Source organism: Delphinus delphis, chromosome 3, assembly GCF_949987515.2.
Source record: "Delphinus delphis chromosome 3, mDelDel1.2, whole genome shotgun sequence".
Classification (NCBI taxonomy): Eukaryota; Metazoa; Chordata; class Mammalia; order Artiodactyla; family Delphinidae; genus Delphinus; species Delphinus delphis.
Genome location: NC_082685.1, coordinates 116,507,026 through 116,529,969, shown reverse-complemented (window position 1 = coordinate 116,529,969; position 22,944 = coordinate 116,507,026). Strand labels below are relative to the sequence as shown.

Genomic DNA, 22,944 nt, shown 5'->3' with positions numbered 1-22,944 from the left:
CCTACCTCAAGAAACAAGAAAAATCACAAGTAAACAATCTAACCTTACACCTAAAGGAACTAGAGAAAGAAGAACAAACTAAACCCAAAGTTAGCAGAAGGAAAGAAATCATAAAGATCAGAGTGGAAATAAATGAAATAGAAACAAAGAAAACAATAGCAAAGATCAATAAAACTAAAAGCTGGTTCTTTGAGAAGATAAACAAAATTGATAAACCATTAGCCAGACTCATCAAGAAAAAGAGAGAGAGGACTCAAATCAATAAAATTAGAAATAAAAAAGGAGCAGTTACAACAGACACTGCAGAAATACAAAGCAGCCTAAGAGACTACTAGAAGCAACTGTATGCCAATAAAATGGACAGCCTGGAAGAAATGGACAGATTCTTAGAAAGGTATAACCTTCCAACACTGAACCAGGAAGAAATAGAAAATATGAACAGACCAATCACAAGTAATGAAATTGAGACTGTGATTAAAAATCTTCCAACAAACAAAAGTCCAGGACCAGAGGGCTTCACAGGTGAATTCTATCAAACATTTAGTGAAGACCTAACACCCATCCTTCTCAAACTTGTCCAAAAATTTGCAGAGGAAGGAATACTCCCAAACTCATTCTATGAGGCGACCATCACCCTGATACCAAAACCAGACAACAATATCACAAAAAAAAGAAAGTTACAGACTGATATCACTGATGAATATAGATGCAAAAATCCTCAACAAAATACTAGCAAACAGAATCCAAAAACACATTAAAAGGATCATACACCATGATCAAGTGGGATTTATCCCAGTGATGCAAGGATTCTTCACTATATGCAAATCAATCAATGTGATACACCATATTAACAAATTGAAGAAGAAAAACCATATGATCATCTCAATAGATGCAGAAAAACTTCTGACAAAATTCAACACGCATTAATGATAAAAACTCTCCAGAAAGTGAGCACAGAGGGAACTTACCTCAATATAATAAAGGCCATATACAACAAACCCACAGCAAACATCATTCTCAATGGTGAAAAACTGAAAGCATTTCCTCTAAGATCAGGAACGAGACAAGGATGTCCACTCTCACCACTAGTATTCAACATAGTTTTGGAAGTCCTAGCCACAGCAATCAGAGAAGAAAAAGAAATAAAAGGAATACAAATTGGAAAAGAAGAAGTAAAGCTGTCACTGTTTGCAGGTGACATGATACTATACATAGAGAATCCTAAAGATGCTACCAGAAAACCACTAGAGCTAATCAATGAATTTGGTAAAGTAGCAGGATACAAAATTAATGCACAGAAATCTCTTGCATTCCTATACACTAATGATGAAAAATATGAAAGAGAAATTAAGGAAACACTCCCATTTACCACTGCAACAAAAAGAATAAAATACCTGGGAATAAACCTACCTAGGGAGACAAAAGATCTGTAGGCAGAAACTATAAGACACTGATAAAAGAAATTAAAGATGATACAAACAGATGGAGAGATATACCATGTTCTTGGATTGGAAGAATCAATATGGTGAAAATGATTATACTACCCAAAGCAATCTACAGATGCAATGCAATCCCTATCAAATTACCAATGGCATTTTTTTTACAAAACTAGAACAAAAAAATCTTAAAATTTGTATGGAGACACAAAAGACCCTGAATAGCCAAAGTAATCTTGGGGGAAAAAAACGGAGTTGGAGGAATCAGACTCCCTGACTTCAGACTATACTACAAAGCTACAGTAATCAAAACTGTATGGTACTGGCACAAAAACAGAAATATAGATCAATGGAACAGGATAGAAAGCCCAGAGATAAACCCACGCACCTATGGTCAACTAATCTATGACAAAGAGGCAAGGATATATAATGGAGAAAAGAAAATGTCTTCAACAAGTGGTGCTGGGAAAATTGGACAGCTACATGTAAAAGAATGAAATTAGAACACTCCCTAACACCATATACAAAAATAAACTCAACATGGATTAGAGACCTAAATGTAAGACCAGACACTATAAAACTCTTAGAGGAAAACATAGGAAGAACACTCTTTGACATAAATTGCAGCACTGGGATGGTGGGAGGTTGGAGGGAGAGATAAATTAGGAGTTTGGGATTAACATATTCACACTACTATATATAAAATAGATAAAAAACAAGGACCTACTGTATAGCACAGGGAACTATATTCAATATTTTGTAATAACCTATAATGGAAAAGAACTTGAAAAAGAACATTCATATATTTATATACATATAGTTATACATATATAGGTATATGTATAACTGAACATATATATATACACATATATATGTATAACTGAATCAGTTTGCTGTACACTTGAAACTAACACAACATTGTAATATATTAACTATACCTCAATAAAAATTTTTTTAAAAAGAGCTATCTTTTCCAGAGAAGGGTAGAAAATTAAGGGAATACGGGGCACTGACGAAAGTTGAGAATTTTTTTAGCATCTCCATGATCTCCATTGTCACCTCCCTAAGATCCCCCTAAATCAGTCAACTCTCTGGCAAGTGCAGATTTAAGACACGCCCCCCTGGCATCAATCTTCTAACTGGATTGCCTTTTCTAAACTCTCTAAGCTTCTTTTTTATAGAAATATAAGAACCTTCCTTGTTTAATCCTGTTCACAAAGTTAAACTGTGTTTTCAAACAACTGTCTTCCAGCAATCATTAATAGGAGAGTCATATATATATATACACACACACACACATATATCTGAATCACTTTGCTGTATACCTGAAACTACACAACACTGTAAATTAACTAGACTTAATTTTTAAAAATGGTTTAAAAAGCATAGAAAGCTTAATTATTAATTCAGGAATAAAACTGGAGAAAAATGAACAAATTACCTGAGTTATTTTTAAAGCTGAAAGTTTAATCTTTTTCTCTAGGCCATATCAAAACGCCATGTATGCATCCCAGTATTAACCATTACTGAGTCTTATTTGTGATGTGTGCAGTTTCAATCCTTTTTAATAAAACCATATGCCACTAATTATTATAAAGGAAAACAAGTACTTGGAGTAGAAATAGTGAAAGAGTTCCATCTTCTTTAAACCATCTCCCCAATTAAAACTAGAAAGCCTCAGAGATATGGCAGATTTAATGGCATTTTCCTAGAGCTAACTTTTGAGGGTAACTTTTTAAGTCAGTTGTGATGACCATTATTCCATATACTCAATTCTGCTTAACTGAGTTGGGTCTTAACTATGAATTTAACTAGCATTTCCCAAATAAAGATTCTAGAGTACACTTTGTATAGGAGGTCAAAACACAAGTCACAAAGAAAGGGTTTAATGATTAGATACTTTTGAGAAATACTGAGTTAAACAGATCTGTTTTTTCTGCCAAGGCCTTTCAGAGCCTTCAACATGGGAGTGTGCATTGTGAGTCAACAAGGGTGGCAGGTGGCACAAAGCCTGTCAATCAAGTGTAGCACAGAGGCCATGGATATGGCAAGGACTCTGAGGTTCTCCCAGGGGAGGAGCTCATTTATTCACTTGACAAACATTAATTGAGCACTTACTACATTCTAATCTAGGCACTTGCAAATATATGATAGATAAGACTGCTCTCACTGAACTTATTATTTAGTGAGAGAAGCAGACACAACTAGGTAAATAAACAAATAATAATATAATTTCAAGTAGTGCTACAAAAAAAGAAGCAATAGAGATGAATGGTGTGGGATGGGAGGCTAACTAGATAGAGCAGTTAGGAAAGGTCTCTCAGAGGCAGTGATAGACAACATGAGACCTCAACAACAAGAAATTGACCATGCATGAAGAGCCAAAGGACGAGTGTTCAAAGGAGAGGAAGCAACTTGTACAGAGGTTATAAGGCAGGAAGTAGTTCTATGTGTTTAAGCCCCTTAGAGGGGACCATGTGGCTGGAGCATAGAGAGGCATTTAAAGACGTAATGTATTAAAAGGAAGAAAATGTCCGTTACAAAAAGTGACAAAATGAGAGCTGAGTCTTAACTTGCCAGACAGGAAACACATACCAATAAAGAAATTCATAGAATTTTCTGCTAGTGAAAATGTAAAATAGTACAATTACTTTGGAAAGTAGTCTGGCATTTTGTCACAAACGTAAGTGTATACCTATAACATGAGCCAGCCATTCTACTCCTTGGTATTTACCAAAGAGAAATTAAAGCCCATGTCCACACTGAGAATTGTAAACAAATGATCATAGTAGCTTTATTTGTAATACCTCAAAACTGAAAATAACCCAAATATCAGTTACTAAGTAACTGGATGAAAAATTTGAGGTATTTCCATACAATAGAATACTCAACAACAAAAGGAACAAACTACACAATACATAATACACAAATACGCACAATAAAAATAAATGATTGGGGCTTCCCTGGTGGCGCAGTGGTTGAGAGTCCGCCTGCCGATGCAGGGGACACGGGTTCGTGCCCCGGTCCGGGAAGATCCCACATGCCGCGGAGCGCCTGGGCCCGTGAGCCATGGCCGCTGAGCCTGCGCGTCCGGAGCCTGTGCTCCGCAACGGGAGAGGCCACAACAGTGAGAGGCCCGCGTACCGCAAAAATAAATAAATAAATAAATGATTGGAAAGGGAAAAGTAAATCTGGCTTCATTTGCAGAAAATATAGCTGTAAACAGAAAATCCTAAGAAATCTACAAATTAATAAGTGAATTTAGCAAGGCCATATAAGGTAAAAAAAATCATCTGTACTCATATATTACAATTAAGAATTAGCTAATTAAATTTTAAAAATTCAATTTATAAGTTCATCTAAAAACACAAAATGGGGTAAATTTAACGAAGTTTTTGCAATACTCCTACACTGAAATCTAGAAAATATTGCTGAGAAAAATTAAAGACCTAAATAAATGTAGCAATATGCTGTACTCTATATTGAGAAACTAGATATTAAGATGTGAATTCTCCCCAAATTGATATATAGATTCAATGCAAGTCCTTTCAAACTTTCAGCAGGCTTTTTTTTGATAGCAATTGACAAGCTGGTTCTGTAACATATATGAGAATACAAAGAACCTAGATGAACCAAAAGAATTTTGAAAAAGAACACAGCTGAAGGATTTACACTGCCTTATTTCAAGATTTACTATAACATTAGAGTAATCAAGACTGTCTGTTATCAGTGGAACAATAAGCATATGTATAGATCAGTGGAGAGTCCAGACATAGGCCCACACATAGACAGTAGTTTTTTTTAAAAGGTGCCACAGCTGGATGGGAGGGGAGTTTGGGAGAAAACGGATACATGTATATGTATGGCTGAGTCCCTTTGCTGTGCACCTGAAACTATCACGACATTGTTAATCGGCTGTACTCCAATATAAAGTAAAAAGTTTAAAAAATAAAAAGTAAAAGGTGCCACAGCAATTTGATGAGGAAAGGATAATCTTTTCAATAAATGTCAGTGAAACAATTGGATATCCCTAGGCAAAAGCCTTTGCAAGCTTGGAGTAAGTAAAGATTTCTTAGATAGGACACAAAAACACAAACCATAAAAGAAAAATTTATCAAATTGGACTTCATCAAAATTAAAACTTCAAGTTCCTTGGAAAATACCATTAAGAAAATGAAAAGACAAGACACAGACTGGGAAAAAATATTCATGATACGTATATCTGATGAAGTATCAGAATATATAGAGAACTCTTACAACTCAATAATAAGACAAGTAATCGATTAAAAATAGACAGATTTGGGCATTCACTTCACAAAAGACATACAAATGGCAAAAAAGCACAGGAAAAGATGCTCAACATCACTGATCATCAGGGAAACGCCACAATGAGATATAATTACAAAACCTCTAGAACAGCTAAAATGAAGAGGAGGAGGATTGGTAAGGATATGGAGCAGCTAAAACTCTGACATCTTGCTGGTGGGTACATTTTATTATATGTAAATTATATCTCAATAAAGTTTTTTTAAAAAAAGAGCTTAGCCAATAAAGTTTCAAAACTGGCTAATGATTTCCAAGAAAGGCAAAAAGAAAAAATTACAAAGGAGTAGTGAAGTACTACTGCTAATATTTAAAGAGGCACTATGCTCATTTTTTGCTATATGTTTGCTCATTCGACCTTGGCAAAGAGCTTATGAGGTAGGTATAATTATTATCTCAATCTTAGAGTTGGGCAAACTGAAACTTATAGAGCTTCAGTGGTGAGGTCTGGGCAGGCTGACAACAGTATCTAAAGCATTAAGCAAAAGAAGCTAAAATTGCCAACTTTGCCGGGCTTATTTAAGGCTGGTCATAAAAGTGGAAGATGATAATGCTCAAGAATATATGTTAAATTTACTTTAAACCGAACTCCAGTTTTATACACAGCACTGGTTGTAGTAAGATCTTTATGGAAGAAAATTGATTTGAAAGGCTTATGCTCTAGTTCTGGCTCCACAACATGCTACCCTATAACCATGTGGAAATTCCTTACCCTTGGTTTCCTCGGCTGTGAAATGGAGATCTAATCCCTGCCTTCTATACTCAAAAGTCTACTGTGAGGATGAAATAAGCATCACATTTGAAGATGCTTTATAAACTATACAGCCTGACACGGTTGCAAAATCATCTGAGTAAGCGAGAAAATCATGGTGGAGATGACCTGCGACTTACGTTTCCTTCTTCGAGTTCTTATTTAAGTTTAAAGGACCTGCAGGTGTATATATACTTTCATACATTGCATGAGTGAACCAACTAACTAGTATTCAATTATTCTTACTGTGTGACCAGTGCTGGACTATGGTAATTAACAGAAGATGCCTCAATTTTGCCTTCAATCTCTGACAGTCTAGCCAAAGGAAAAAAGAACTTACACAACACTGCAGAGGATTGAATTTCTTAACCCAAACCAGTAAGCCCACACCTCCTTGCTCATCTTGTCAACTTTATCTTTCAGTGCCTAGTGCCACCTCTCCCATGACACCTTTTATATCTCTTCTAGGATGGATTCCCTAATAGGACCTCATTTAACATCCATCTACTTTCACTCGGTTGAATTTCATTTACTCATTAACGCAACATCTTCCTACAAGTTGATTATATACGTAATATGCTCTAATCACTTCATTTCTGTGGCTCTAATTTCTCTCAAATTAGTAACCTCTCCAAAAAAGGGTTCATCTTGTTCTTTTGTATTTGCCACACCACTAGCAAAGTACCGGGAACAAAATGAATTAAAACTAAATTGAATGTGGTGAAAGAAGATAGCAGAGATGTGATTTGACAAGACCACATGGAACAGTGGCTTTGGACTGCGGGTTACAATTCTGGCTTTGGCTCTATAGCTGCTGTGTGTGCTCTTCACGTTTATTCATTTGTAAAAGAGAATAAAATATCTCCTTGGAGATTTATGGTCAGGATCAAATAAATTAACATATATCAATATAAAGTGCCTAGCACGCAGCAGGCACTGAGATATATTTATTTTCTTCTCCTTCCTAATGGAAAGCAACATGTTTCATATTCTGATAGAAATTTAATCCTTAGGTCATATAGCAGTATTGAGTCCAGAATAAACTAGACAGTCTCTTTGGCTTAGGTTTTGAGTATTCATAGAGAAATCCCCGTGTACATTCATTCCCTAGTCCCAAACAAAACCCCATCTCCATGCAAATTGTTTAGGAAGTGAGAAATATTTATTCTAATTAATCCTTGATATTCGAAGGTAATCAAAATATGCTCACATCATTATCAGAGTCGGTGCAAATACAGGAAGAATCTGGGTTTGGTTAATCAAAAGAAGATTGCCCCTTTGAGGACGAGGGTTAGTGGAAGCTATAAGGAATCAAGTAGGAAGTGGGTTAAGTGGATTCTGCAAAAATTCAGATATAAGCCAGTGCTCTTCCCTAGTATAATTCTATTTCTGGTCCTGCCAGACTCCGCTCTATAAAGCTCTGATTTGCTTTGTCTACTCCATCTCTCTGGATTTGGCTGTCATGTCCTTGTCTGCCTTGAGTAAGGACAAAGACCATTTTCTCCACTAAGAGGATTCAGCAATTATGTGGACATCTGTGGCAGCAAAAGAAAACCAGCCATGAATTGTCTCCATTTCACCAAAGTTTGAAAAATAAAATGTGGTGTTAAGTTACACCTGACAGCAAGGAGCTACTATGATTCAGGCTCTAACTCTCTCTCTCTCTGTGTGTGTGTGTGTGTGTGTGTGTGTGTGTGTGTGTGTGTGTGTCAGAAAAAATGTAATGTTATTCAGTAAGTTTGTAAGAGCCAGGACAGAGTTTTACTCTGCATCCCCGTGGCACCAATACTGGCGCAACACATGGCATTGGATTTCTGCCATGGGTGATCCAACCCCATCTACAGATGAAAAAACTAACGCCCAGAGAAGACTCTGTACTGTTTGCCCGAAGTCACACACACAGTGACTAAAACCAAAATGCTCATCTCTCTCCTGATTCAGCTCCGGTGCTCTTTGCCCTCTGCTGGCCTTCCTCTATATCCTGCCTTTGTAGAAATGGAAAAGAACACGAAAATGAAAATCTGTGAAAGCAAGAGAACAACATAAAAGAATGGCTTCGGGGAGGGATAGGAATCGATTCTTGTAGAACAACAGCGACACTGGGGGCAAACCTTTGAGTAACTGTGAGGTTTAAGAAGCGCTCTGCTGAAATGTACAATAAAAAGTGGAAGTGGGTGGGAGGGAGGTGAGGGTGAGTGAGGAGAAGGGGGGAAATGCTGGGCTGGGTGTCTGAGGCACCAGTCAGCGGAGGCAAAGAGGGGACGTGAAGACCAAAGAAGATCGGGCTGCAAACGTGTCTGATCACCTGGAGAAGCGATGACAGCAACACGCAGCCCTTTCCTTGTTCGTATTCCTCTTGCAGCCTCGGGGCAGAGCCAGGGCTGAGCCCCAGGAGCCCAGTCAGAATCCAGAGGATTTCCCTTTCAAGTCTGCAGAATGTGGGGACTGTCACGTTGAGGCGTGTTGTTTTCTCCAAGCCAGCTGACCCGCCCAAGGACAGCCTGGATGGGGACATGTGCCATCCGAGCTGGACGGCTTTGATGTCGGGGAGCTGCATCCAGCGGGGAGCTTGTGACTTCACCTCTGGAAAAGCTGGAAGGTGATTTCTAGTGTTTTCAAAATACTGGGAAGCAGCATGGGTCTTAGGTAAGTCAGCCACGGTTTTTCAAAAGGGATTCTCAGCCCTGCCTGTGCCCAGCTGTTCCATTCATAGAGCTCGTTGTAACCCTCCTGTGAGATGCATAGAACGGCTTCTCCCTCTTTCCCTGCTCTGCCAATCATACGAAGATGATCCCCTACTACCTGTAAAATCACCCACTGGGTGTCTAGAAGCTGAAATTCCTAAGTCCCTCCCATCAGGTTTCACGGGAGAGATTCCTCATCAGGTCACTCAGGCTGGTGAAGCTTCCTCTCCAGCCATCTCAGGATTTATTCAGATTCTGAAGGAAAGTGAAGGGAATGGATGTTTGTACTGCAGACAACTGAGGAAAGGCTTGTGTAGAATTGGACTATGGCCGGGCCTCTGACCCAACAGGTGAGCTTCACGTTGTGTGCGATTTACAGTTTAAATAAGAGCCAGAGGTCTGAGAGCCTTGAGCTGGCATGCAATAAGGAGGAGAAGGACTATGGTTCACAACTGATGGGGTGGAAGCAGTACCAGCAGAACTCTGAATGTGCACTCCCAAATCCTAAACTCACTCAAATGGCTGCCCACCATCTGGGGTAACTTTATTTCTATTTCCTATTTCAGGTCCAATTTTTCAGACTAGCAAGCCTGGCCATTCAATCCAAGACTGATTTAACACCAGACTACTATTGTTTCTTGTTTGTTTATCTAATTTTTTAAGCCTAACATTTATACACAAAAACACCCAGATCATAAGTAGTCAGCTTTTATACCCAGGCAGGTCCAGAGATAGAACATGGTCAGCACCCAGAAGCCTCCTCAAGTCCCTTTCAGCAACTGCCTCCTCAGGGATAACTATGACCCTGACTGACTTCTGACCATGAGGATTCGTTTTGCCTTTTTCTGGACTTAAGAGTCACACGCTGCATCCTCTTCACTGTCATTTTTGTTACTCAACCTTGTGTTTGTGAGATTCGATCTTGCTGTGTGTAGTTGTAGTTTGTTGACTCTTTCGATGGTTGTTGTAAAAGTATTCGGTTGCTTAAACGTACAGGATGCATATAGCCAGTCTACGGGAGAGGACGTTTGACTTAGTCAGGTTTGCCATGGCATGCAGAGTGTTGCCATGAACATCCTGCACATGTCAGATCATATTTTAAAAGTTTGATGCAGTGCTGCCTACTGTTGCTCTGACCCTTTCTACCAGGAAGATGGTTCACTCTCAAGGTTCACAACATTTTTGGAGTTATGATACCCTATTTTTTATTTCATTAGGGCATCTACTTCCTCCCCAAATGGTGTACTGTATAGACTTTTTAAAATAAGAATTAACCTAGTTTAAGGACATAGCAATGTCATCAGCATTTACTCATTTCTGTGTGCCCATTGCACCTTGTCCTGCGCAGGGCAAGTCATTACAACATTTGTTCAACTGCACTGAATTCTTTGAGAACAATCCCCCTGCCACACACACACCAGCAGCAATTCTCGCCTCTCTTCATCTTCTCTAACTAAAATATCATTGCTCCCTTAACAATTCTCTACAGCAATTGTACTCTCTTCTTTGGCTTTGATATCCCCAGGGTAAAATATTTTTGGAAAACTCTATACCCATTCACACATTTTTAAGCTGGCATCTAAAAAATTTATCATCAGTTTAAATAAATGTAAAGAGTAGAATTTCCACCATGTTTTAAATCAATATTTTAACTTTTAAAAATTTTAAAACTACAAGCTTAAAATAAATAAAATGCAGGAAACAGAAAGTATCTAGTGGCTTTATACTAACTGTAGCAGGATGATAGAAGATTGCATTTCCATTATAATACCTACAGAAATGGAGACAAATGTCATCAGGTCACAAAAGATCCATCAGTTTTACTCTGTGACATTTGGGGAAGAATGTGAATGATTAGTGGTTTTCAAAAGTTCTTTGTAATTCAACGTCCTGTGTAGATATTACTTGAAAAATATGTATAGGTTCTGAGTCAGTGAGATGCAATTTATTCCTCCATGGAATTCATTCTAGAATGTGTGGAATATTGCCTTGAACCTTAGTTATTCCAATATATTCCCTGGAAGAATCATTATTGTCAAAAAACAGGTTGTTCTGCCAAAAAAAAAAAAAAAAAAAAACTACAAGCTTAGCTCATACAATTTATAGAAAATGGTCCACCATGTTACATAATTGGTAAAGCTGTCTTCATTGAAAATTAATTAGCAAAGTCAGATTTACTTTCATTCAGATATGGCTTTCTGTGTTTTAAAATTTTTATCATTTCAAATAAATATGTTAATACACATCCCTTGGCAAAAATTACATCTAAACTTTAATCCTAAACTACATGTATGGATGGATGGAGGGAGGGGTGGAGGGAGGGATGAAGGCATGGGTGGAGCCTTGGAAACTCACCATGACCTTTTCCCCTGAATGAAACAAAGTGCCACACCTTCAGTATTTCCTCCCAAAGCTCCCTTTGCTTTGCTTTCATGTGACTCTCAGAAGGGATGCATTCTTGGACGTTTATTTGTTTGGTGCTCAGAAGGCTTTTACACTCCAGGGTAATAATGCTCCCCAGTAAGGTCCAGGGTGGATGAGAAATCTGTTTTTCTACCCTTTAAAGTGGGACAAGGGAAAGGGGGAAAGCGGTGCTCTGAACCAATTTGTTTCGTATTTTCTTTCTATAATCATGCAGAGGAGAAAGTGGTGTTTTAAAGATGTTGGATCATTTTACTTTCTCTTGGTATTAGGCCAAGCTGTGATCCCTATTTCCAGCTTTATTGGAGATGTAAAAGACCCATGGGACTTCGCAAACTAGTCAAAGGATAGGTTTTCCAATCTCTTAAGAAAATGGACTCAGAGATTTCCTGATAGGATATTTGCTTACTATGTTCAGGTGTTTTCTAGATAGTACTAGAATCAGCAGTATCATCAGTTCTTAATTATATAACAATATTTACTGCGTTCATTACTGAGGTCAGTTTTTAATTCAGGTTGATTTTTTTCCTGAAATTTAGCACAACAAACACCTTGGCTCATTTGCCCTCCGGTGCTCAACTAGTTTGAGCCAGTGGAATGCAAACTAACTCTAAAATAAGCAAAGGGCTCCAAAGGGAAGACTTTGCTGCTAATAATAATAATAATGCATTGAGACAACTGATATTACTCTGACATCTGGCACCCCCTATTCTCCACTACAGCTGCAAACCTGAAAATATTTCCAAAAGCCTCTGGGAGTGAGCACTCTGGGAAGATTCAAACCTTGAAGGTTACAGAAGGCATAAGACAATCAGTTCTTCCCCCAGACAACAGAGCACACCCAGGAGAGAAGGACCTCTGAAGGCTATAAAAGGCAGCCACGGAAATGTCAAAACTCAAAAGCCCAGGAGAGTTAAGTGGGAGCAAAACAGAAGTGGGAGCAAAACAGAATTAGCAGAAAAACGTGATGAAAAATGAGAAGCAAGTGGCAAAAAAGAGAAGCCAGAGCAAAGCTAGAAATGTTGATGATTCAGGAGGAAAGAGAGTCCCCAAGGGTGAGGAGAAGGGACTTAGGGAAACACAGAAGACAACATAGGAAAAACAGTAGCAGCCCAAAGAGCCGAGCAGACTGGAAACCTTCACTGTTGACCCTCCTGCCATCAGGACCTGTACATAATACAGTAAGGGTCCTTGTTCCATTTCTGTCCTTTGAGCTTCAAGGAACAGAGATCCACTGATGAGCCCAGAAAAAAAGGAAGGTACTGAAATAATCCATGTGTATCACAACACAATTTAGAACCAGAATGCCATCAGGAAGTAAGATGGCTCAAGCAGTTGGCTATTCCCCCCTCTTCCTGGATCACAGTATCCCCAGAGACCCTGCTTCTCTCTGCATATAGGCTCCTTAACCCTCCCTCAGTTAACTTTTTATCTGCTTCTTCATGGTTACTGCTTCCTTATAGCTGAGCTTACTTACAGACCTTCAAGGAGTCTTCAGCCCCAACGTTTATGTCACTCAGTTTGCCAAAGATCAGCCTGACAAGTATATGTCTGTTCCCATATCCGTCTATACCAGGAGCGTTATTATTATAATTACATAATTTAATTAATTGATAGGTAAACTCAAGGCATGTAAAAAGAGAAAAAAAGAACTGTTTCTACAAAAACTAATTTGAATGCTTTGAAAAGACTCATAAAGTTGAATCTCACACACACAGAAACCTCGCTATCAAATTAGATTGTGATAAAGACAAGTCTAAAAGATTAGGGAGGGGCTTCCCTAGTGGCGCAGTGGTTGAGAGTCCGCCTGCCGATACAGGGGACACGGGTTCGTGCCCCGGTCTGGGAAGATCCCACATGCCACGGAGTGGCTGGGCCCGTGAGCCATGGCCACTGAGCCTGTGTGTCCGGAGCCTGTGCTCTGCAACGGGAGAGGCCACAACAGTGAGAGGCCCACGTACCGCCAAAAAAAAAAAAAAAAAAAAAAAAAAAAATTAGGGAGAAATATCCCAAAACTCTAGAAGTGTTCTGTACTCAGCTTACCTGAAAATTGTCTTTAGGTTGTTGATTCACTTGAAAGAAACCCAAACTGGAAATGGTAGGTGACTCACCATGGGTGTCATTTATTCCAGAAAGACAATACAGAACTCCAATCAGCCAATCCATAATCAAAGCAAAGGTCTTAGCCTTACATGAAAAGACGGCAAGTGAATTTACATTTATAGGTATTTATATGAATTCATGTGTGCATCTACTAATTTACATGTATACATACAATTAAAATAAAAAATTTTCGGTAGTATCATTTTTTAATTATTTTCCACAGTAACTGTCAAGCATCACTACAGTCAGATTGGGTAGGAGGATTTCTGCTGCAATGTTCATCCTTCCCGCTGCTCCCCACTCAGTGACTTGCTTAGCACCAAGTACATAACAGGTATTAATGGACCCTTGTTCCTTGACAACCTCGGAGGAGGTAAACAGGCCAAACGGTGATAACATAAACCCTGCTCCTAAGTTATCCTGAGGAGGCCGAATACTCTTCAAGCACTGAGCCAAGCATAAGTAATAGTGAACTCAACCCAGTTCGCTGTTGGTTCCAAGAAATAAAATAACATAGTCTCTTGCTTTGAATTAATTGTTAAAGGATTTGGCATGCTTTTAAAGTCCCTTAAAGAGCAAGGAAACTGCCCTAAATACCGCCCTACCCCTGGAGGTGGGGTAAGCAGGACGGTGGAGACAATCCAAATAATGACATGTGTTCTCTGTCCTCCCAGCTACTGTGACAGGTAAGGGTACAGCTCTGGAGTCCGAAGCTCCTTGGCATTAACTTGCCACAAGGCCTTGGTAACTACTGTACTTGTCTCAGTTCCTCTTCTGTAAAATAGGTGTTGTAAGAACGAAATGAGGTAATGGATAAATGGCAAGATAAGGTTTTCTTTCCCCTCCATCCTCTCCCTTTGTTACCAAACCTGGTCTGTTTGCCAGATGAGCAGCTTGCCAAATGCTGAGAAGCTGAGGTTTACAGCCAAAAATGAGTTTACCCACAAGGCAGCCAAGCAAGAAGATGAGAGAATAGGTCTCAGATCCACCTCCGTGAAGGTGAGAGGGCTGGGGTATTTATGGGATAAGCAGGGCAGGTAGGGAGGTAGGGAAAAAGCGCGGTCATTGGTGTTGTGTGCAGGCACCTCTGGGTTACATGCTCTGTTTATTCAAAATGGAGACGCTTAGCACGATCTGAGGGTGGAGTTTTCCAGCCCTCTGACGTCAAAAGGCCATTCACCTGGATACCTGTACAGGCCCAGTTTGAGGGTGGGTGGCCCCAAGCAGCCTTAGCCAGCTCACACTGGGCAGGAGCTGACTCCGTATTCCTGTAAAACTACTGGTCTATGTGAAGCTGGGAGGGAATGCAGTTAAAGAGAAGACAAAGAAAAACAAAATAACTTAAGTGAGCTTAATCAGGTTACAAGCAGAGGGGTTTTAACAAACTGTTCCCCTATCTGTTGCTCTGCAAGACAAGCTCAAGGATTCCTCTTCACCATCAGTTTCTGTTTCTTTAGGGGGCACAGCTTCCGTTTCACCTTTTCTTCCCCTACCCGTGGTAAGCATGCTAAAGAGAAGAAAAAGCACTCTAAGAAGGCCTAGAGTCATTTGCAGAACAGTTAACTATAAGAATAAAAAGGTACATCATTATGTTTGCCACTCTCTGAAGAATATAAAGGGCCTAAAACCTCCAAGGCATCTCACTGTAAGGCCCGCAGCAGAGTTGAAGACATCCCAGTTGAAGAAAAGACAGAGACTAAGAGGCTACCTGTGAAACCTGTGCACAATGCCATAGTAAGCTCTCAGTAAACACCAGCTATTTTAATTATTGTAATTATTATTAAAATATGGCCTTTGACTTCATGCCATGTATAGCTGTTTCCTACCCTAAAGCTGGAACCACCTTGCACTAGTTTTCTCAGAAGCCAACCACAGGACTCTTGTTGCCAGGACTCAGAGCACAAAACTCCTTGGATTTTATTATCTTTCCCCTCCCCCAGCTTCCTACCTGTTTTCAAGAATCACAACCCTTTTCCCAGTTCTCCAGCGGTTAGGAATGGAAGCTGGGGAAGTCAGAGCTATAATGCTCTATTAAAATATGAATTATTGATGCTTCACCTCCCATCCTATTCTAGAAGAGAAAGACAGCCACCCACTTCAAGGGTCTCGCTCAGTGCAAATCTGTGGACACAAAGAAGCACTCCTAAGGGACTGCCCTGGGGCAGGGGTAACAAATCTGCAGATGGTCTCATTCCTTCCTGGCACCTTTCCATCGTGTGGTCCTACCCGGGCTTACCTAGGCCACTTGATTTTATATAGGAACCTATCACACTCTGATTCCCCCCTGTGATTAACATTTTTAAAATATCTTCTAACATGTAACTCATTTATTAGGTATGTTCTTTATTTTCTTTTTCCTCCATGAGAATGTAAATTCTTATGAGGGCAAAGGTGTTAGGTTTGTTCATTGGGGCCGTGCCTGGCACGTATTAGGCACTCAGTAAATATTTGTGGAATGAATGAATGAAAACTTCAGAGGAAAAAGCTTTCTATCGGTCCTGGAAGGACCTTGTGGCCCTTAGCGAAGGCTCCAAAAAGCAAAATCAACCAAAACTTGGACAACTGACTGCGACTCTTTCTTGCAAACAGGAAAGCAAAGATGGGGTGGAGGAGGGTGTCCCCCAGCCCCTCTCCCCTTCTCCCTTGCAGAGGAGGCCAAGGCAGCAAAGGGAGGGCAAGGTCTTTCCCGCTTTCTGGAATAGTGGCTGTGTTACCTGCTTGTCTTGCTCCCATTCTCTTGACAGCCCTATTCCTGGATTTTATACTGCGTGCCTGTTCTTTCCACATCATGGCTACTGTGAATAAATACACTGAAGAAGGATGAAAGCACCCACCACCACCACCCCACCACCACCCCCACCCCCACCCCCCCCCCGCGAAGCATGACTAGCAGTTAGTGGGATTCGGTAGACGGGAAACACAAATATATTGAAACCGGGATTTGAAAGCTGCACCTTCAGTTGCGGGATCTCGTTCTTAAGAGGACGGATTGCAGAGCGGAGGCGGGTGGGGCTGCGCGCAGGGATGTGGTCCCAGGCCTTGGAGTGCAGGGCGAGGGCAGAGGCAGGAGGCGGAGTGGGGAGAAGAGGGGAGCGCCGGCTCCGCACGTGTCCCCACCCCAGTTAGCTGGAAAAGGCCGGGTGTGCTGTGCCGCCCGCGGTGGGTCGTCGCGGCTTAAAGCGGCAGCAGGCGACCAAGGAAGCGGATGGAGAGGCCGCGGGGAGCCGGGGATGGCAAAGCCGCTCCCTACCCGAGGGCTCTCTGCCCTCGCTGGCAAGGCGAGGACTCACTCTGCAGAGGCGTCTCCGAGGCTTTTCCCAGTTTTGCTCCGGGACCCAGGGCGCTAGAGCGAGCTGGATGGGGGCGCGGGCTCCCCTGGCTGGACCCGGCCGCAGAGGCGCCGCTGCGCTCTCCGCCCTTCTCCGTGCCTCGGCCGGCTGCCCGGCTCCCCGGCGGCCCCTCCGCATACGCCGGTCTGCCCACCCCGCCCTTCGTGGCTCCCCCGTCCCTGAATTCCTGCAGCGTTTTCACAGTTCACACGGTCATTCATCTCTCAGTATGTTATATGTCTCCCCAGTTAAATTATAAAACACATAAACAGTCATATGCTCTTTTTTTCTTAAGCTTTCTTTTTTTCCAATTATAAAGTGCTTCTCTAGTTCCTGTTGTGCTCAACACAAAGCAATGGCCCTCACAGGCCTCTAATTGCGTGACTTCAGGAAAATCCTTCTGGAATGGTTTTCTCATGTGCAAAATGAGATTGTTAAGGTCCCTTCCAGCTTTTAAATTCATGGACTTCCCAAGGAGAACTAGAGTTGGTTTACCGGATAGAGCTGCTCTGGCTACAGTGGTTTGGGGTCCAAATGTTTTGTTTCTGGAGGTTACGGGTGGGTGGCATCTGTGAGTGGCCACCAGGAAGAGGAACCCACAGTGACTCCTGGCTTCTCTCCTGGCCACTCACTATCTACCCAGCTCTTCTAAAACGCGGTCCCCAGGCCACACGCATGAGACCACTTTGATACTGACGGAGGGGTAGGAAAAATCCCTTCTCCTGTAAGTTCTATGCTGAAAAGGAAGAAATTTTTCAGAAAGGCTTTTTGCTAGGAAATTATGAGGTACAAAAACACAACACCATGGAAGCATCCAGTCAGAGCCCACATTCTTTGAATAACTTTGATAGAAGCCAAACAATTGTTAGCAAACGTTAGGCAACCTTGAGCCCCATGTCATTGCCCTCAGCTGAACCATGAAGGAGAAGGATGCCAAGCCAAAGATACTCAAACTTCCCCCCAACAGCCTATTGGCCCCTTACCAGGCTCTGCACAGAGCACAAGGCATGGCTCTGCGATAATCACATGGGAACTTGACTTCAGTTTTGCTCTTTTTTTGGCTGTCTGGCCTTGGAGAAGCTTCTTAACTTCTCTGATTCCCACTTTCTTTCTATTCAGTAGGAATAATATCTTCTGTCTTGTTGATTTGAGCGAATCTTAAGTAAGCATGTTTGTGTATCATTCAGAGTTCTGCATTGAAACACGGGCTAACCCCAGTTGCCTTAATCACAGCAGCAGTTTATTAAGACATGCAGAAGGACCACAATCTCTAGGAAGGCCTGGAGGCAATGAAACCGGGAAGGCTTCCCAAATAACACTACCAGTGCTCCCGGGAGATGCCCACGCCCCATCGCTTGACTAGTCCGAAGCCTGCAGTGCCTCATTAAGGCTTCTGATATCGCTGCTTCTGAGAGCTACACTTCTCAGGATACCGCCTTCGCTGCAGCCATGCCTTCCAAACCAAAGTCTCTTGTTCCCTCTGTTATCATTCCTGAAGATCTCTCTCTGGTCCTGGCAAGGCCCACCCTCTCCAACCCATTCTCCTCCATCTTGTTGTTAAGGCTGATTCTACCCTTGGATGAAATTCAAATTCTTCAAGAATAGAACAGTGTGACCTTGGCAGGAAGCACCAGTTTTTCCTGCAACCTCACCACTTTACCCCCTCACAGCCCTAAGTTAGTACCTTATCCCTCCCTGTTATAAAGCCTACACTATCTTTAGACTACCTGCTACACTGCCTTGTCTAGTCTGAGTCAAGTTCTGTTACCAGCTGAGCCACCACCTGGATGTTCTTTGATTCAAATTCAAATGCTTCCAAGGCCTAGACCAGTGGTTTTCAGCTGCTGGCTGCAGAATGAAGGAGGGTGGGAGGCTGGGCCTTGGAGAGTCTGATTTAATTAGTCGTGAGTGAGCCCAGATATAGGCATTTTTAACAGCTCCCCAGTTTACTTCAGCAGGGGAACTGTCTTCTAAAATCCCATCAAGGTTTTACTTAATAACACTGAAAGTTTTAAGCAAGGAGTAAAAATTGAAAGCATAAGATCAAACAAGAGTGGAAGAGGGTAATATACTCCCAGTCTCTAACAACTATCTGCAAATATTAACGTTTGAGTTAACAATTTTGCAAATAGGGACAATGAATTAGGCTTTTAGGGCCATTTCAGCTTCTGGGTTTGAAATGTGAATTCTTCTTGGTCGTTGTGTACCTATTAATATTGAATTTAAATCGAAAATGGGCAGGGGGGGAGAAGGAGTCTTTTTACAGGATGTGATACAATGCCTGGTTGTCTAGTCTAAGATAAGTGAGGAATGGCAGATTGTAAATTCTGTTTATCTCAAATGTTTGGTTCATTCAATAAGAAGCCACCTTTTTTTTTTTTTGCAGTACGCGGGCCTCTCACTGTTACTGTTGTGGCCTCTCCCGTTGAGGAGCACAGGCTCCAGACGTGCAGGCTCAGCGGCCATGGCTCACGGGCCCAGCCGCTCCGCGGCATGTGGGATCTTCCCAGACCGGGGCACGAACCTGTGTCCCCTGCATCGGCAGGCGGACTCTCAACCACTGCACCACCAGGGAAGCCCACAAGCCACCTTTTGACAAAGTGATTGAGATAAATATCTTGACAGCTGTGAGGATACCAGGGTGTTCATTACTCATCCCTGACTTCACATATCTCTTTTCAATAGATTTCCCTGTGTATTCACCAGGCTGAACTGTCAATTACAGTGGTATGAAGGGAGCAGGAGGAGGGGATCAATATGCCTTCAATGAGGGAAGAGGTAAAATGCTATAGAACAATGGAAGCAACATCTCAGCATGACTCACATTGTGTACCTGAATCACCAACATTGTGAAGGTGCGGTGTGGACAGCTGTGTGGATAACTATGAGAACAACTGTATTCTACTGCTGCTGCCGTTGTGGAAAAACCATGAGAAGACTTACCCCAAACTGCCGTTTGGTACACAGCCAGGCAGAAGTGCAAGGGCTAAGGAACAGAAGGAACCCACCAGTTGTGGATCCTTGTCATTCGTTTATGGCCAATTAACATTTTAAATCCGTGTCCCTGTGGTTGGGAATCAGCCATCTCCCGCTATAGAAGTTGAGAGTGTCAGACTCTTATTTTGCTTCCTGCCCTTGTAGCTAGAGCATGGGCATAGCTACCTGACCCAGGCCCCACCAATCACAGGTTACCTCCAGACCTAGAATTAGAAGCCCAGTGATCAGAAGTGACATATGATGACATTAGGCAGTGGTTTTTAGCAGACGGGTCCAGCCTCAATGGCCTTTGAAGCACAGGCTACAACATTGAGGCGGCAGTGCTGGCAGTGGAGAGACATCACAGGGCCAGTTCTACACTATGACAGAGCTGGCTTTTAGACCTCTCAGACATTTGATAAGCTACCCAATATTCTTTTAATAAAATTTTTCTTTTTTCCTTAAGTGACCTTGCATTACTGCAGTCATGTAATTGCCACTCTACCTCAATCCTTGCCCTCTGTAACCTATTCTCAATGGAGGAGCTAGAGTGTTCCCATGAAAACGTCAATCATAATATTTCTCAGCTCAGAACCCTCCAATGGCATCCCCTGTCACTCAGAGTAAAAGCCAAAGACTTAGAGTGGCTTAAAATGTTCTACGTGGCCCCTCTGACTATACTGTCATTACGGTCTCTCCCACTCAAATATGCTTGCCTCAAGGACTGTTCACTTGCTGAAATTCTCCCTGGAAAGTTCTTCCCCCAGAAATCCACATGACTCACTCCCTCATCTGCTTTAAGCCTTTGCTGAAATATGCCTTCTTGGTGAAGACTTCCTTGAAAACACTCTTCAAAAAGCAACTGCACCCCCCTGGCATTCCTTATACCCTTTCCCTGCTTTAGTTTCCTCCATAGAACTTATCAGCTTCTATCATATTTTATGCTTGCCTTATTTGTTTATGTTAATCTCTCAGCCCCCACTAGAGTGTAAGCTCCAAGATGGCAGGGATCTTTGTTTTGTTCACTGCTGCATCTACAGTGCCTGGAAGAGTGAGTGCGTGGTGTAGATTAGGTCCTCAACAATCATTTGCTAGATGGATGGATGGATGGGTTGGCGGATGGATGGATGGACGGATGGATGGATGGAGAGGATGTTAATGATTAGTGAAAAGTATAAGTTTACCTGACAAAGGGAAAGCAGCAGGAACAAGAAGATGATGAACTTGCAGATGCACAACTAGAGCTCCAGTTCCATTGGAGGGTACTGAGCTGAGAAATGTTATGCCATGATTTATATCTTGTGAGGGATGGTCAAAGACATCTGAGGACTCTTTGCTTTTGCTTTTTAAGGAGTAAGCTGATTTTTTGTTGGTTCACGAGGGCCAAGAGGAAACCAGCAATCAATCTTGGTTGTCAGAAATTCTGATCATGGGACAACTGTACAAATTCATTTGAGGAAGATCTGGTCGGTATAATGGCAGTAATAGTAATAGTAGCTTACATTCATCGAGTGTTTACTGAATGCTGGGTACTTCTTTAAATGCTTTACATAGACTATCTCATTTAATCCTTACAAGAAATATATGAGGCAGGAACTACCTTTTTCTTTCCCATTTTGCAAATAAGGTAATCAGAGGCTAAACGATTTGCCAAAGGCCAGGTATCTAGAAAGATTTCATTTAATTATTTGGCTATGCTTTGAGATGAGACAAGAAAAAAAATGAGATTGATCTGGCCACCCAGGATCCTAAAAATGACCCTACAGAATGATAGATACCAGGTATGATGCTGTGGAACATGAACAGGCAGATGGGGTTTGAACATCAGTTTTGCAACTCACTGTCTGCATGGCTTTAGACAAGTTACTTGTCTCTGAGTTGATTTCCTCATTTGTAAAATCATATGCTCCTTGCAGAGTTATCAGGATTAAATAAAATCACACATGGAAACACATATAATGTCTGGCCCAGAGAAGGCACTCAAGAAATGACATTACTACTACTACCACTACTACTACTACTGCTTAATACTACTACTATTATTACTGTTACGGTTATTATTGAAGGAATTCAGAGTCCATCCAGCCTCTTGGCTCCATACTTGTGAATGTCCCTGTGTGTGTTTTTCAAACATTAGCCAATAGCATTTAGAATCAACTAGACAACAATCTAAAAGCACAAATTCCTGAGTTCCACAAATCTCACTCTTGGATGGAAAATTGACATTCTTTTAAAGAACTCTAGAAACAGAGAGAAACTCCACACCTCCTTTCTAATGTTGTGTAAGCCAAATTCCTTATGGGAAACTGATGCCTCAAGCAGTGTTGCCTAATGGTTAAGGGAGTAGGGTCTGGAGTCCTACTGCCTTGGAGTCTTCGGTCAGATGGACCTCTTTGTACTTGCCTTTATGTGTAAAACTGGGATAATGATAACTCTTACCTCATAAAGATGAAGCTTAAAATAAACATGTAAAACAATTACTAAGAGCTTGGCAAAGATTAGGTTCAATAAAGGTTAACTATTATCATTTGAATTCATTTTCCTTTCTTTGGGCTTCCACTGATGGAACAATTTAAAAAAAAAAAAAGTGGAGATTTTTCCACTCCCAAACTTTGCAAACAGGTATCCCTGTTTGGTCTTCACACGGAAAGAGACAACATGCTGAGCCCACTTCTGACAGGTCCTGTGCTGAAGAAGTTCAGGCTGGCTGAGCAGTTCCAGACTCATCTTAAAGAACCTTTGCCGGTGTTTCATATATGTAAACTTACGAAGGTATTCTTGATAGCTAAACTAAACCTTACAAATTAAAATTCCATATATGATAGTGTGTAGAAAAGAGCAGGTGCATTCACTTCCCAGTGCTCTGGGGATCCATCAATTCCTTTCACTAGTCACTCTTGCGTGCCAGAGTCCACAGCAGT

The 22,944-nt window shown here is 41.4% G+C and overlaps 1 long non-coding RNA gene across 1 annotated transcript in view; it reads right to left on the bottom strand.

The window, feature by feature from the left end:
* LOC132422198 (uncharacterized) overlaps nucleotides 1-17,108 on the bottom strand; it is a 32,609-nt gene extending 15,501 nt beyond the window's left edge. The window contains exon 1 of the long non-coding RNA XR_009518830.1: nucleotides 17,009-17,108. This is a non-coding gene — a long non-coding RNA (uncharacterized lncRNA). The remainder of the gene's footprint in view (nucleotides 1-17,008) is intronic.
* Nucleotides 17,109-22,944: the final 5,836 nt, after the last annotated feature.